The sequence below is a fragment of the Panthera onca genome, chromosome B3 (genome assembly GCF_046562875.1).
Source record: "Panthera onca isolate mPanOnc1 chromosome B3, mPanOnc1 haplotype 2, whole genome shotgun sequence".
NCBI classification, from domain to species: Eukaryota; Metazoa; Chordata; class Mammalia; order Carnivora; family Felidae; genus Panthera; species Panthera onca.
In genome coordinates this window covers 75,173,908-75,188,565 of record NC_138344.1, presented here as the reverse complement: position 1 = coordinate 75,188,565, position 14,658 = coordinate 75,173,908, and the positions used below count along the sequence as shown (strand labels likewise).

General features: G+C 41.1%; 1 long non-coding RNA gene across 1 annotated transcript; it reads right to left on the bottom strand.

Annotated features, from left to right (window-relative positions):
• Positions 1 to 2,862: 2,862 nt before the first annotated feature.
• LOC132668434 (uncharacterized) lies at positions 2,863 to 4,654 on the bottom strand. The gene is made up of 3 exons (XR_009605573.2): positions 4,550 to 4,654; positions 3,232 to 3,313; positions 2,863 to 3,023 (listed from the first exon to the last, which is right to left on the bottom strand). It is a non-coding gene; the product is annotated as an uncharacterized LOC132668434 (long non-coding RNA).
• Positions 4,655 to 14,658: the final 10,004 nt, after the last annotated feature.

The window sequence follows — 14,658 nt, the reverse complement described above, 5'->3', positions numbered from 1 at the left end:
GGGCGGGGAGTCAATTACCTGTTTATTCTCAGATCAACCCCCATCATTCTCTGCTCTGTCGCATCGCACAGCGAACTATATTTCCCTGCCCTGGGGCATCAAGCAGTTTCAGACTACGAAAGGCACGAGCAGAACACTACGGTGTGGGTGTGTGGCCAACAATGTCACAATGCATGCAGGTCACCAGGGACCCATTTTTTTATGGTTTCTAAGTGTGCCTCCCCCAGCTCCCACAAGCTTGCATGTGATTTTCCATCAAGGGAGCCCCTGCAATTATTCTTTGGAAAAAGTGTCTTCAGGCTGTGGGAGCTCACATCGCCTAGCAAAGATCTAGAAATGCCTGTGTACTTTAGAGGAGGGGTTGCCAGTAACCAATGCCTGAGATGGGTAAGGGTTATAACAACACAGCTCCTTTGCTTCAGGATCGGAGAAGTGAGGTGCAGCTGACACCGCAGGACCCGGCTACAGCCACCGTCTGAGGAACTTTGCCTGGCTTTTCCTCCTCCTCTGATCCTGCCTCTCCACTCCTTACTTCCAGGACCCCTTCTGCAATAATTCCTAACATGCAAACCCTTGCCCCTGGGGAACTCCCTCTCCTTCCACACCTGTGCTGCCCCCTGCAGAGGCTCCAGCTCCTGTCAGCTAACTTCCCCTTACTTGGCCAATACAAGCACGCTCAAATCTCTCATGTTAAGGTTAGGACATTATTCAGAAGAGTGGGACCGTGGGATTGGGGACGGCGGTATTTGGGTGTCTCAGGTAAAACTGTACAATCTTGAGCCACCCCAACATCTTGGGCCTCCACTGCCCTTTCAGAGTAAAAAGGGCATTTCAGCAACAGGCTTGATCTGTGTCACCCCCTCATCTTACGTGGCCCAACCCCAAGAAGCAGCTGGCCTAATAGCAAGAATGGTTTGCTGAAAGTTCACTGTGGCTAATGTGCATATAATATTCCATCACTGCAACTTTGCAGCGTTGTTTTCCGATGGTTTATAGATCTTGGTTCCCAAGGGAGCAAGGTTTCGCAATCGTCCCGTTCAATTATAAGCTAAAACTGTCTGCTGGTCACTTTGGGCCTCTCATGCCATTGTTCCAACAGGCAGAGGGGTTATTGTACTAGCTGATGATACATACAATCTATCAAAGGGAAACTGCATTGAGGCGACACAAGAGGGCCAGAAGACTACGCCAAAACCCAGAAGAGCCAGAAGATGTACCTTGGCACCTTCCACTACTTCCAGGTCCACAGTAAAAGTCAACGGAAGATTACAACAACCTAATCAAGGCAGACCACCAATGACATATATGCTTCAGGGAGAAAGATTCAGATCATTCCGCCAGAACCCAGTTGAGGTGCTCCTGGGTGTCGTGTCAGAGAACGTGGAATGGACCGTACAAGACAAAAAAAAAAAAAAAAAAAAAAATGTGTCAATGATATCACCTCATGACGTCTACAGAAACGAGGACTGCCCGTATATATTAGCAAAATACCTACGTCCACCTTTCTTCTTCCTTTACTATTTTGTTTGAGGAGTATTGGCGAGTCCTAATTTCATAATTTAGTTCTCAGAAAACCGAACCACAAATAGGAGCACCTGGAACTAACAGAGGTGCTGCAGATCACCTGGAGAACCTAGCTTGGCTAACACAGTTACTCTGTGCCTCCATCTGGGGGAAAGGAGGGAAATGTCTGTCTGTATAAGTGACAGCTGCCTCCTGATAGGTGCAAGTGTGAAGTCGTTGCCTAGACATTAAACTCAGGCAGAAGAGTGAAAGGGGGTGCTGAGAGACAAGAAGGAGACAGTAATAGCCACTCTCCTGTTGGCTCTCAGATCCATTTCTTGCTCTTTGCCCTCCAGCGTGGCACAGGCAACGACATGTCCTCAGCCCAGAGTATTTAACCAGACAATCAAAGGACGGAAGGGGTGGAGAAACCTGGGTACTCTTCCCCTGCTCTCCCTGCCGCGAGTGCACCCTTACAGCAGCTGCGTCTTTCCTGTGGCTCCAGCCTCCACCGGCCCTCACCGCCATCCGGCCCTAGCTCTGCAGCCCTCTGCACGGATCTGCCTCCAGCTAGATGGCCCTGGTGTCCGTGTTCTGTTAATACTGTCTCTTCCCTTCATCCCTTCACGTCTGGGAGTAAGGCATTTTCCTACTGCTGGTTGTTTCTGGGTTGCCTCGCCATTCTCTGTTTGACTACTAAACTCTGGCATCAGCTGTGTAATAAATCCCCTTTATTTTACACTTGTTTGAAACATATACAGTGGTTTCTATTTGCTGATGATTCCTAATACCATTCTTTTTCATTTATGTTTTACTTTTGAGAGAGCGCAAGTAGGGGAGGGACAGAGAGGAAGGGGGACAAAGGGTCTGAAGTGGGCTCTGTGCTGACAGCAGAGAACCCAGTGAGGGGCTTGAACTCACGAACCACGAGATCATACCTGAGCTGAAGTCTGACGCTTAACTGAGCCACCCAGGTGCCTGATACCATTCTTAAGTATAAATAAAAATACCACAAAGCAATATGTTCTCAGTTAAAGAAAACACACATACATATTCATAAAAATGTACTGAAAAGATACACTTTCAAGTTGTTAACAGTGGCCAGAAATTTTGAGATAGAGTAATCCTCCCTTATCTGGAGGGATACATGCCATGACCCCCAGTGGGTACCTGAAACTGTGAACAGTACCGAACCCTATATGATATATCCTATGGGGTTTTTTTTTAATTTACTTACAAATTAGGCACAGTAAGTAAGAGATAGCAATAATGAAATAGAACAATTAAAACAATATATACTTAAAAAGCTATGTGAATGTGGTCTCTCAAAATATCTTATTGTACTGTACTCACCCTTCTTCTTTGTGATGATGTGAGATGATACAATGCCTTCATGGTAACACGAAGTGAGGTGAATGATGTAGGCACTGTGACTAGCATTAGGCTACTGTTGACCTTCAGCGATAGGTTAAAAAAAAAAAAGGACCACCTGCTTCTAGATGACAGTTGACCACAGGTACCTGAAACCACAGAAAGTGAAACCAGAAGTAAGGTAGGACTACTTTACCAAAACTCTCCTCTTCCATCCACGTAATTCATTTTTGAGGTCCCAAAGGGAAATATATTCATAGACCATAATGTCCAGCAAACAAATACTCTTACTAGATCTGTCCTCCAATCCTAATATGGAACTCTGGTGAGCAAGACTAGACTATGATTTCTTCTTACCCCTACCGATGGTGTCTTCCTGCTCCTCTCACTTGCTCACCATTGGACATACTCTGGTTGTAGTTTCCAGGCTGTCTCCAGGCTAGGGGAAAAAGAGGGAAGAGTTGAAGAACTGAGGGAAACCTCTCCAAATCACTCTAGTATTTAGGAAGTATGTAGCAGCTGCACCTGCAGCTGAGGGAGGGAGAGAGCCCAACTGAGCTACAGGTGCCTGGGGCCACGAGAAGCTGGGGGCAGGGTAGGAGGACTGAGAAAACAACTCCAAGGAATGCCAGCAGCAGGAAGCAGCAGCCATCAGTGACCAGGGGAGAAGAAAAGCAACAAACTATTGCTTGTAGTCCTGAGGCACAGACAGGTGAAAGCTGCTAGGGAAAAAGGCAGGACGAGACTGAGTATTCATTTTTTACATAAAGTTCTCACTCTCTTTGAGAAGCAAATAATCATCCAGGAGAGGGGCCAAGAACATAGTCCTTTATCACTGCATTATACTTGAGATCTTGAATCTCTCCCAATGATCAAAGCTTTGTCGCTGAATTAATCTCACTGTACCTGGGGCCCTCTTCTCAGGATGAGCTCTCTCATGAGAAATACAGCAGACATTGCTGGATGGGACCCACATCTAATCCTATCCCCTCTTACTTAATAGGACTCTCCCATTTTGTGCAGAGACCTACCCTTCTCTGAGAAAACCTGTGCTTTAGGGAAGGCTGATACCAGGTGTAGCCCTGGGAGGCAAATGCTGATTGGTGTAAGCCAATCACGGAGATCCTGTTCTCCTTGCCAGCATTGGTTTAGGCATGAGCAGATGAGGCACTTGTGTTCAATAAAACATGAGAAGATGTCTGCTATCAGGCTTCTGGGAAAGCCTTCTTCAGTCTTAAGAAGACCCACATGAGAAAACAAGTTCTTCTAGATGTGGTCATTCCTGGTTAGGACCTTGGAAGCATTAGAGGGGAAGTTAGGAGGGGAACATGCCTGAAGACAAATCCAAAATGCTGAGGATGGCAGAGCAGAAAGACAAACCTGGAGTCTAATGATGTAATTTATCCATTAAATGAGCCAATGCTGACACTGTCCTATCTTTGGTTTGTTAAATACTTAATATCCTGGTTTAAGTGAATTAGATTTGGAGTTTTCTGTTGCTTGTAGTCTAAAACATTCTAATTGGTACAAGAAGTATCTCAGGCCTTCTCCTAATGAGTTGTGTTTTAGTTGGAGTTATTAATGCTAGTTATCCTAATAAATCATCCCCCAATCTCAATGCTTTAACCTAATAAAAGTTCATGGCTGGCTCATGATCAGATGTTTGGCATACAACCTTTTTCTGTGTGGCTGAGAGATTCTTTCTTCCTCTGTCTTAGGTTTCCAGTATCCTTTGGTGTTTCGTTGAAGTCACCCGTTGGTTCCTCTGAATTCAGGTAACGGATAACTAAAGTGGGAGAATATAAAAGATGGCAGAAGACATTTAGGGGCCAGATCTGCCCAGAGAGTTGATTCATTCACATGTTTTCTAGGCATGTCCAGTGCACTTGTCAAGTTTACATTCGTCTACACATTACAGAATCCCAACTGCACAAGCGCTAACAAATGGGGTTCATTTTTACACACACATACAAAATCCAAACAAGACGGGTGCCACCCAGGACCCAGCATCCTTCTGTCTTTCCACTCCATCATCCTTACTATGTGTCTTTCTTCCTTATGCTTCCAAATGGTGTTACACTTCTAGGAATTCGAGTATTATACTAAATTCCAGACCAGAAGGAGGAGAAAGAGCTAAAGGCATGTTTCACCTGTCTGTCTCCTTTTAGTCTAGGAACTTTCCTGGAAGCCTTACCCAGAAGACTTCTGCTTGTTTTTCATTGGTCAGAACTGCATCTTCTAGCAAGGGAGATTGGGATGATAAGCACTGAACTAGCTACATTGCCATACTGAACAAGTGGGCTTCTGTAACCAAGGAAGAAGGGAGGATGGATGATGGATACCAGGTAGGCAACGATGAAAGTGTGCCACTCATCCAGAGCTTCACCTGAGACCTCTAGGACACTGGTTCTTTTCTCTGCTTCCTTTGAGGCCTTTAAATCAGGAGTCCAACCAATGAAGATAAATACCCTCACTTTCTTTACCGTCCATGTGCTGAAGGAGTTGAAGATTTCAGATTTGCTACCTGTATGGTACACACAGGATAGCTAGTTTGTGCAGACACACCCCAAATGCCCTTGTTAATCACTAACTTGAAAATCCTGCCCTCCCTCTATACTCCCATCAAGCAGAATGTACAGCAGAATGTGTTGCTCAGTGTTCAAGTTCAGGGGCTGTGGGGTGGCCAATCCAGAGTGTCTCCATTGTAACAAGGAGTATCCAGGTAGCAGGACTTGATCCCCTTGGAAACGCTGGCTGTGCAAGGAGGGGAAGGGCCACTGATGGTTGCTAGATTAAACTGCTATGATACAAAACTTGCTGCACGTAGATCCCAGCAGCGGATGATTTGTCCAGTCAGCTGCTCCTCGACCCCTCTGTGTGTAAGTTACCCCAAAAACCTCTGTCTTGATTGTCTTTTCTTTGGCCTCACTGGGCCATCACCCACCCTACGCTTAGAGTCTGCTGGGGTGTGGCCACACACTACCTCACACAAGTTATAACACTAGTTTCTTGTTTGAGTCAGGCAGAAGTTTGACTTGAGATAGAATAACATAGGGTGGGGTCCCAATGTCATTTATTTTCAACCAAGACACTTTCTGCTGTGTGCCAACTTTATTCATGTTTCCCTGAAGTAGGAATGGGATTCGATTGATTGTGTCTACAACTCTGGTTAGCAAGAATGAGAATCAGCAGTTCGATCTCCCTGAGAACTCACACGTAAAATTGAAGAGAGGCCTGTGAGGCATGAATTGAAGGCACTGCCTATCATGCAACTTTGCCTGGGAAGGGGAGGGGTCAAGAGCATCACTTTGCATTCACTAAAGTGTTTTTAGTTCACTTACCTAACACATATTTTTTTTAATGTTTTCTATTATGTATAAAATCAATGTTAGGAAATCGGGAAAGTACAAATACACATTAGGCAAAAACCTACCTTCAAGGATTCTATAAGTTAATGGAGAGTCTGTGACACACACCAGAATAACCACAACACAAATTAGATTAGGATAAGCACAATGTGCATACTATTAAAAAAAGAGAGACAGAAAAAAAATTGCTATCCATGTGGGTGTTTACAAAAGTGATTATGGCATGCATCCAGGTCCTGAGCTCGGGTAGAATTTTGACAGGATTGGATACAGGGAAGAGGAAGTTCAAAGGAAGGGAAAACATGAGTATGTAAGCATAGCAAAAAAAAAAAAAAAAAAAAAAAGGGTGAATAACTCTGTTGAGAAAATCTAGAAGATACTTGAAAAATAAAACTGCCAGCATGGGTTCAGAACAAGAGACCATGGAAGCCTATATCTTACATCATTTGAATATATGCACTTGTCCTGGGTTGTAAAACTGGCAAAAAGTCTTTTTTTTAAGGGGCAGAGGAAGAATTTACAATTACAAGTTTTCCAAAGTGACTGTTCTAGGAAAAGGGAGGTCAGGGAGAAGTCTGTCTAAAGTTTAATTAAGCTGAGGGGAATGTTAAGGCTCTCTTGGTTCTGCTGAAAGTCATTACTTATGGCATACCTCAAAAACTAAGCTGGGGTCTCTGGGCCATGGTGGTATGAGGGAATATGGAACGAACTATAACACCGAGCTAAATCATAGTCACCAAATTCTGTTCCTTTTTAATAATCATTTAGGGAATTGCACACTTTTAATTAAATGTATAACAGTTTTTGCTAACAAAGGATTTCTTTTTAAAATTGAAAAGCACCTCTGTTCTCAAAATTTATTAAATCAATGCACATCCCTAACTACACGCCAACCAGCCTGCAGTTCAGGTAGTACAAAGACAGAACCAAAGGCAGAATCTTGCTTCATTCCACCTGTTCCTCAAGCCAAGGATTGTGTGTTTACTTGGTGTTGACATCAACATGCCTGTGTCTTGCTGTCATTCATCAATCAGAAATTAATGTCATTAGTATATAACAAATGCTGCCCGCCTACCAGTGTGATCCGGAGTTAGTGGGGTCACTGATGTGAAGGTGGGAAGTTGAAGATTATTTTCATAATTGCCACCTACTCTGAAGGAAACACACAGTGAACTGCTTCCTTCAAGTGTCAACGAAAACATCGTCTCAAACATATAATTTGAATGATTCATCAAAGAGTGAAAGTTTGCCCTTGCCCAAAGGCAAAGCTAAACATTTTAAGGAGTACTTAATAAGTAGGAGTAGACATAGAAAGAGGTTCTCGGACAAAATACTGGGTGGCAATGGGTGATGAGAAGAGACACTTCCTCTTAAATAATTCAGCTTTTTTTTTTCTTCCCAGGGTCACTTGATTTATCTGAAATGTTTCATTTACTTTCTGCTTCTTTCAACTGTATCGATAGAAGGCACAGTAAGATTTAGTGGAGATGGTATTTCCAAAATGTATTTATATAAATGTCACTTGGAGAAAAATCCTGTATTCCCAGTGGCAAGAAACCAATCCCCAACCTCACTGAATATTTGGTCTGTAATTACCTTTCAAAATTAGTTCTGAGAAGACCATATTGGATTTAATTCCATAGAAGTGTTTTTAATAGCTTAGTTAAATCATCTCTTATTCCTCCTATACTTATGAAGAATTTTCTCAGTTAATTTTATGAATGAGTCTGACAAACCTCAGGGATTATTTATAAGGGATTTTCAAAGCCTTGTGTCAAAAAGACAAAAGTGCTGCCCTGCTTTTTGGAGTGATTTGCTAAGTGGATGGGGAGGAAGAATCAAACGTTGGAATTTCAGTGCTTTATGCACAGAAAAAGTCCCATTAAGACAAATTAGTTAGGAATTCAAAATTAAGTCCAAAATAACTCCAGATTTGGGTTTGATTTAGTGCCACCTAAAAGACAGATGGATAAGCCCAGTTTTCCGATGGAAGCCACGTGCTTCTTTGCCTTTTGGTTTCCAAAAATAAGTTAACAGTAGCAACAAAAAGGGAATTTGCAGAAGACTAAAATAAAGTTGAAGTAAAGAAAGCAGAGAGGTAAGTGAATGCCTACGCTGGCATTGCAAGAGGGTTTCCGCTGAAGTCTGGAGCTGTGTTCTACTTTGCAGTCTGTGTAAGTTTGGGGAGATAAAGGCAAAGCCTAGAGCAAGTGCAAGCTAAGGAATCTTATAAGAGATCCTCCTTCGTAAAACTGGAACTGCAATGAGTTTTATCCCTAGTGTAAGGATGAAAAAGAAATAGCACAGGCATAAAAGTACAATGGCGCTGGAAAACAGGGGAGAAAAAGTTCCCCCGAGAACCTGTAACCACAATTCTGACTTTATACAAGTTTGCAAGCTAAAACCATGCAACCTGTGTGATCTATAAAACCTTAATTGAGAACTCAAACTGCTTCTGGTTACCTAAGGGAACTTACAGAAGTAAACACAATTATCTCTGGAGACTTCAAAAATATTCCTACACATAAAATTCAAAGGAATATTAGGAGATTGAGTCAAAAATCACAAAACATGCAAGGAAACAACACTATAGATGAAAACAAAAAATAACAAATGTCAGGTTCAGGTCTACAAAGAATTTGAGGTTTTGAAATTATCACAATACTAATAGTCTGCACAGAATATTAAATACCTATTATAATATACACACAGAAATAATAGGGAAAGTTGAGGGTAGGAGCAAGGAAATTATAAGGAATGGCAAAATATATATGAAAATGATAACAGAATTCCTAGAAGTTACAATAATTAATATTAAAACCCAAAGGACAGATTAAACAGCACACTAGGCACAACTAGAGAGAAAAATAATGAACTGAAGGCTGAATCCAAATTATTCGGAACATGGCATGAAGGACAAAGAAATGAACATTCACTGAATCATTATGTTATATACCCAAAACTAATACACTATGTCAATCATATCTCAATTTAAAAAAGGGGAAAGAATGTGGGCGCCTGGGTGGCTCAGTTGGTTAAGTGTCTGACTTTGGCTCAGGTCACAGGCTCATGGTCTGTGGGTTCAAGCCCCACAACAGACTCTGTGCTGACAGCTCAGAGCCTGGAGCCTGCTTCAGATTCTGTGTCTCCCTCTCTCTCTGCCCCTCCTCTGCTCATGATCAGTCTCTCTCTCTCTCTCTCTCTCTCTCTCTCTCTCAAAAATAAATAAACATTAAAAAGAAAAAAAGGGGGGGAGCTATAAACTCCTGTATATTAACTACACACAGCTTACAAGATGAACTGAAGACATATACAATATACGTGAAAACCCACACATACGTACACACCCACACAGAGAGATAGGCAAAAAATATGCAAAGGCCACTCACCAAAGGAAAAATACAAAGAACCAAAGCATATAAGAAAAGGTATCCAGTCTCCTCCTCGCCTGAGATCTATGAATTTAAAACAGCCATACAGGGTTATTCTTTACCCATCAACTAGCAAAAATGAAAATAAGATCTCAAAGAGGCGGTAGACAAAGGGACACTCAGATGCCTTCTGGAGGAGAGTGGAATTTGTACTGCCTTCTAAGGGTCAGTTTGGGAGTACGTAACAACGTTTTAACTATGTAACAGCAACAGCACACTAAGGGATTTACACTAAGAGGAGTTGCTGGAAAACTATTAAAAAATGTTGCTGTGGGGGTGCCTGGGTGGCTCAGTTGGTTGAGCATCTGACTTCACTTCAGGTCATGATCTCACAGTTCGTGGGTTCAACTCCCGTGTCGGGCTCTGTGCTGACATCTCAGAGCCTGGAGCCTGCTTCAGATTCTGTGTCTCCCTCTCTCTCTGCCCCTTCTCCAGCTTGCACTCTTTCTCTCTCTCTCTCAAAAATAAATAAACATTAAAAAAAATTTTAATGTCGCTGTGGTTTATAAAACAAGAAATTAGAAATTACCAGTAGTTTATTTCCTAAATATATTATAGTACCTCCATAGGTGGTAGTATCATTCTACCTTTAAGAAGGTGAAAAAAAAGAATTTTTTTTCAAAAAAAAAATCATAGTAAAAAAAATTAAGGAAACAGAAAAGATTTTAAAAACCTAACATGCATCTAATGAAATTTCCAGAAAATAGAACAAAATAAAAGGAGGAATTTAATATTGAAGCAGATAATAGGTGAGAATTTTTAATTTTTTTAAAGTCTCCTAACACCAGATCCAGGAAATCCAACAAATACCAAATATGATAAAGAAAATAAACATATCTTAATATAAATAAATATATAAATCTCCATAATTAGATACAGCATTTTACAGGACACCAATGATTAAGAGATCTTAAAATCAGTCAAGGAGGTGAGATAGATCACTTTGACTTTTTCATAGCAACTATGGAACCTAGAAACCAAATATGTTCAACATGCTAGAAAACAAAACAAGCAAACAGCTACCAATCTTGACTTCCATAAGCAGTGATAAAACCCTTCAATTTTGAAGGCAAAATAAGTACATTTCAAGATGTATAAAAACTGAGTTTGCTTCTGTAAATCCTCACTGAAGAAAATTTTAAAGGATGCATACTTCAGACAGATGGTAAACTATCTCACATAAAACATAACTTGCAAGAAGTAATGAAGAGCAAAGATAGCATTCAATATGAAAGCAAATCTAGATGAATATTGTATAAAGCACTAATTACAAAGCCTGCTAGGTGCCTTTCAATATAGAATTTAAATATATAATAGCACATAATTGAAAGGGGAATAAATTGGGTTACAGTATTTTATGGACCTTCTATTGTCCTGGAGGGTAAATTCTAACAATAGAATTTTAAAAATTAGGGATTCATGTTGTATTTTACACAGAAATCTGTATTACATTAAATGTCAATAGACTAAGTTCTACAGGTAAAAGACAAAAATTATAAAAATGGGCATTAAAGTTATATGTGTGTATATGTACATGTATATGTGTAATCTAAAATAGAAGCATACAGAAAAATTCAAAGTTAAAAGTACCAAGCAAAAAATAATAAAATAAAATAAAGTAAAATAAAAGCTAGTGAAACAATATCAGGCAAAATAAAGAAGAAAATTTTAAAGTACTAGAGATATATTGACAAAAGTTTTAAATCACCAGCATTTACAACAATGTTATCTTTGTATATATCTAATAAAGTGACCTTAAAATTTATGAAGCAAAACTTGACAACAGGAGAAATAGAAAATTCGACCATCCAACGGGGATATTTTAATACATCTCTCTTGCTGATTGGAAGAGAAAATAAGAACAACCCCTAAACAAAAGATCCCCAAGCTCATTGGTAATTGGGGGAAAATACCAGATAAAGCTATAGACCAATATACAATTTCACACCCACCTGTTTGGCAGAGATTAAAACACTGAGCAACAGGACACAGAACAACAACTACTCTCATCCACTGACAACTACTTACATAACAATTATGACAGGGGCACCTGTCTGGCCCATCAGAAGAGCATGCAACTCTTGATCTCAGGGTGGGGAGTTCGAGCCCCACATTGGGTGTAGAGATTACTTAAAAATAAAATCTTTTAAAAAATGGCATGTGCATCCCCTTTATCCAATAACTACACTCCTAGAAATAGACCTTAGAGCACTTCTTACACATATGTATCAGAAGACTTGTTCATAAATATGAATTTCAGTATTTTTCAAAATCCTTAAGTAGAAATAATAAAATGGATCAACTATGGCACAAAGGAAAATCATAAAGCAATGAAAACAAACACAGCAATAACCAGGAAATGAAGGAACCTCAAAAATTGGAGTAGAAGTTGCAGGTCTCAGGAAAGTACATCAGTTATGATTCCAATGAAAGTTTAAAACAGGCAAAACTAAAGAATATGTGAAATATGTGTGTGTGTGTGTGTGTATTATGTAAGCATGTGCATGTGTGTGGATGTGGATGTGTGTGTGTATGTGTCCATGTGTGTATGTGTGTGTGCATGAGGGTATGTATTGTGTGAGTATGCGCGTGTGTGTGTGTGTGTATGTGTGTGTGTGTGTGCATGCGTGTGGGCTGCAATCTAGTACAGGGCTTTCACTGGGCCAACAAATCGAATTGACTAACATAACCCAGGAAAATCTGGGCATCTGAAAGTGATAGTCCAGACCTCAGACAAGGGCTGACAAACCCAAGCTCCAGAACAATTTTCAGTCATTTACAGCTGCCCCAAGTAACATAGGCAATAATGAATGTAAAAAAAAAAAAAAATTGAAATTCAAAGAAGGAATCAAAGCTCTGGAAGAGATACAGTAGAGAACTATAGCCTGAGAAGAAAAAGCTGTATGGCATCAGAAAAACCCTACTATTTATCACATTTTCTCCTTCAAATCCCCTAATTACTCTTCATAATTAATTCCAATTCCTTAGCATCCTGAACTCAATCCAACTTGGCTAAACAAAACAGGCCGCTTTCACTCCCCAACTCCACACTTTTCTCCATTCCTTGTTGTTGGTACTAGTCTTCCCCCTAAAATTATTTTTACTGCATCTCATAGTGTCAAAATCCTACTGATCACTCAAGGTACAAGTTAATGTTGTTCTGTGAAATCTGGCCTCATTCGTCCAGTTAAAGGTAACCTCTGAGCCTCCCTAAACAGGAATAACCTTTATTCTGATACGTAGCACATTCATGTTTTAATGTAACAAAAATCTAGGGTAGAGGGCCTGGTCTCCAAGAGAGACAGATAGGGCTCCAGTCATTCTATTTGCATGAACACCTGCTATATGTGCTGGCAGACATGGCAGTCAACGCTTTAGTAATGACAGACACAAGGATTCATGTACCTGAACAAAGCGGGAAAATAAAGATGTGCCCACCCGATCCCCACTCTCTGGGAAAGTGCCAGGTGCACTCTGAGTCAGGGAAGTTAAAGGGCGCAGGCTGACTGACTCTAAGACCCAAGGCTGCACTACCCCAGACCTTTTACACTTAACTGAAAATTGGATGTACCAGCCTATCAGTTTATGACTTTAAGGAAAGAGGTAGAAATGCCAATGACCTTCTGGATATCAGAGAAGAGAAGCAGTGAGGTTCTGTAAAAGCAAATGATATGAAACCACCCCAGAAATGTGGATTGAGGTCACCGGGGGCAGAGTGGTAGCATTTTTCTCAGCAAAGGCAAATAGACTTCAAGACCTGCGTCTATTTAAAATCTTTTTCTGTTTTTTTTTTTAAGTTTATTTATTTATTTCTAGAGAGAGACAGAGAGAGGGTACAAGTAGGGGAGGGCCAGAGAGGGGAGGAAAGAATCCCAAGTAGGCTCCACACTGTCAGCACAAAGCCCCATGCAGGGCTTAAACCCACGAACCGTGAGATCATAACCTGAGCCAAAACCAAGAGTCGGGAGCTCAATCGACTGAGCCACCCAGGTGCCCAAGACCTGTGTCTATTAATAGTCATCAGATAATTAGGCAAAGGATGCTGATAAGTGCAGGGAAGGTAGGCTTCCTCTGCAACTCTGAATACGCTATAGTTACACGTGAACGTGCAAGAGAACGAAGACAGAAAAGAAGTGGCATCATCCAATGTCACTCCACCTCCTTTACGTACAGGGCCAACAGTTGTAGTATTTATGGAAGCTGCACAGGCTGTGCCATCAACAATGAAATGGAGTTGCCAGATCTTTACCCAAGGATTACGCTATTGTTCCAAAACCCCACCTCTGCTTCATTAGAGACTCTGCTCATCAGGGAGCGAACGTGACACAGCTGTGCTGTTAATGTGTAACCTTAACACATGACCCCGCTCTTTCTTTCTGCAGTGGCCGAAAAGTTGCCCATAACCTTACAATCTAACTCTCTTAAGTTTGGCCAGCCTGATGAATGAGAAGAGTCTTATAGGAGCAGGAGTGTTAGGGGATAGGCGTCAGTCTAGGGCGCAGATATAATAAAAGACATAAACTTGGCATCAGGAAGGATACTACGTGGTAACAGCCCTGGGAGCTCTCTCCAAACAATAAAGGTTGAGCACATCCGTCTCACTCCCTGATCGTAGTCATCCATCGAGCCCACATGAGTTCACAGTTATGACATATTAAATAACAACATTACCACTGCCAGATTATGAGGACCAGTCATTGCCACGTCCCAGTTGGTCCAGACACTGCTTGGCTGTTGGCTGGAACACATCTCTTGGTTGCAACTGAGTTCTCTTTGGGAAATCTCATGCAGCAGGGGAGTGTGGAAGCTTCAGTGTGTCATCATATTTAATGAAACTGATCTCTGAATATGAAATTGCTCCAAGGACTATATTTAAATGTATTACTTTCATCAGTGTCATTCACCTACTCTAAAACCAGCTCAAAAATAAATTCTCGAACTTCAAATTTTTTATTCAGAGGCCCTACGTTTCAATAGCAACTAAT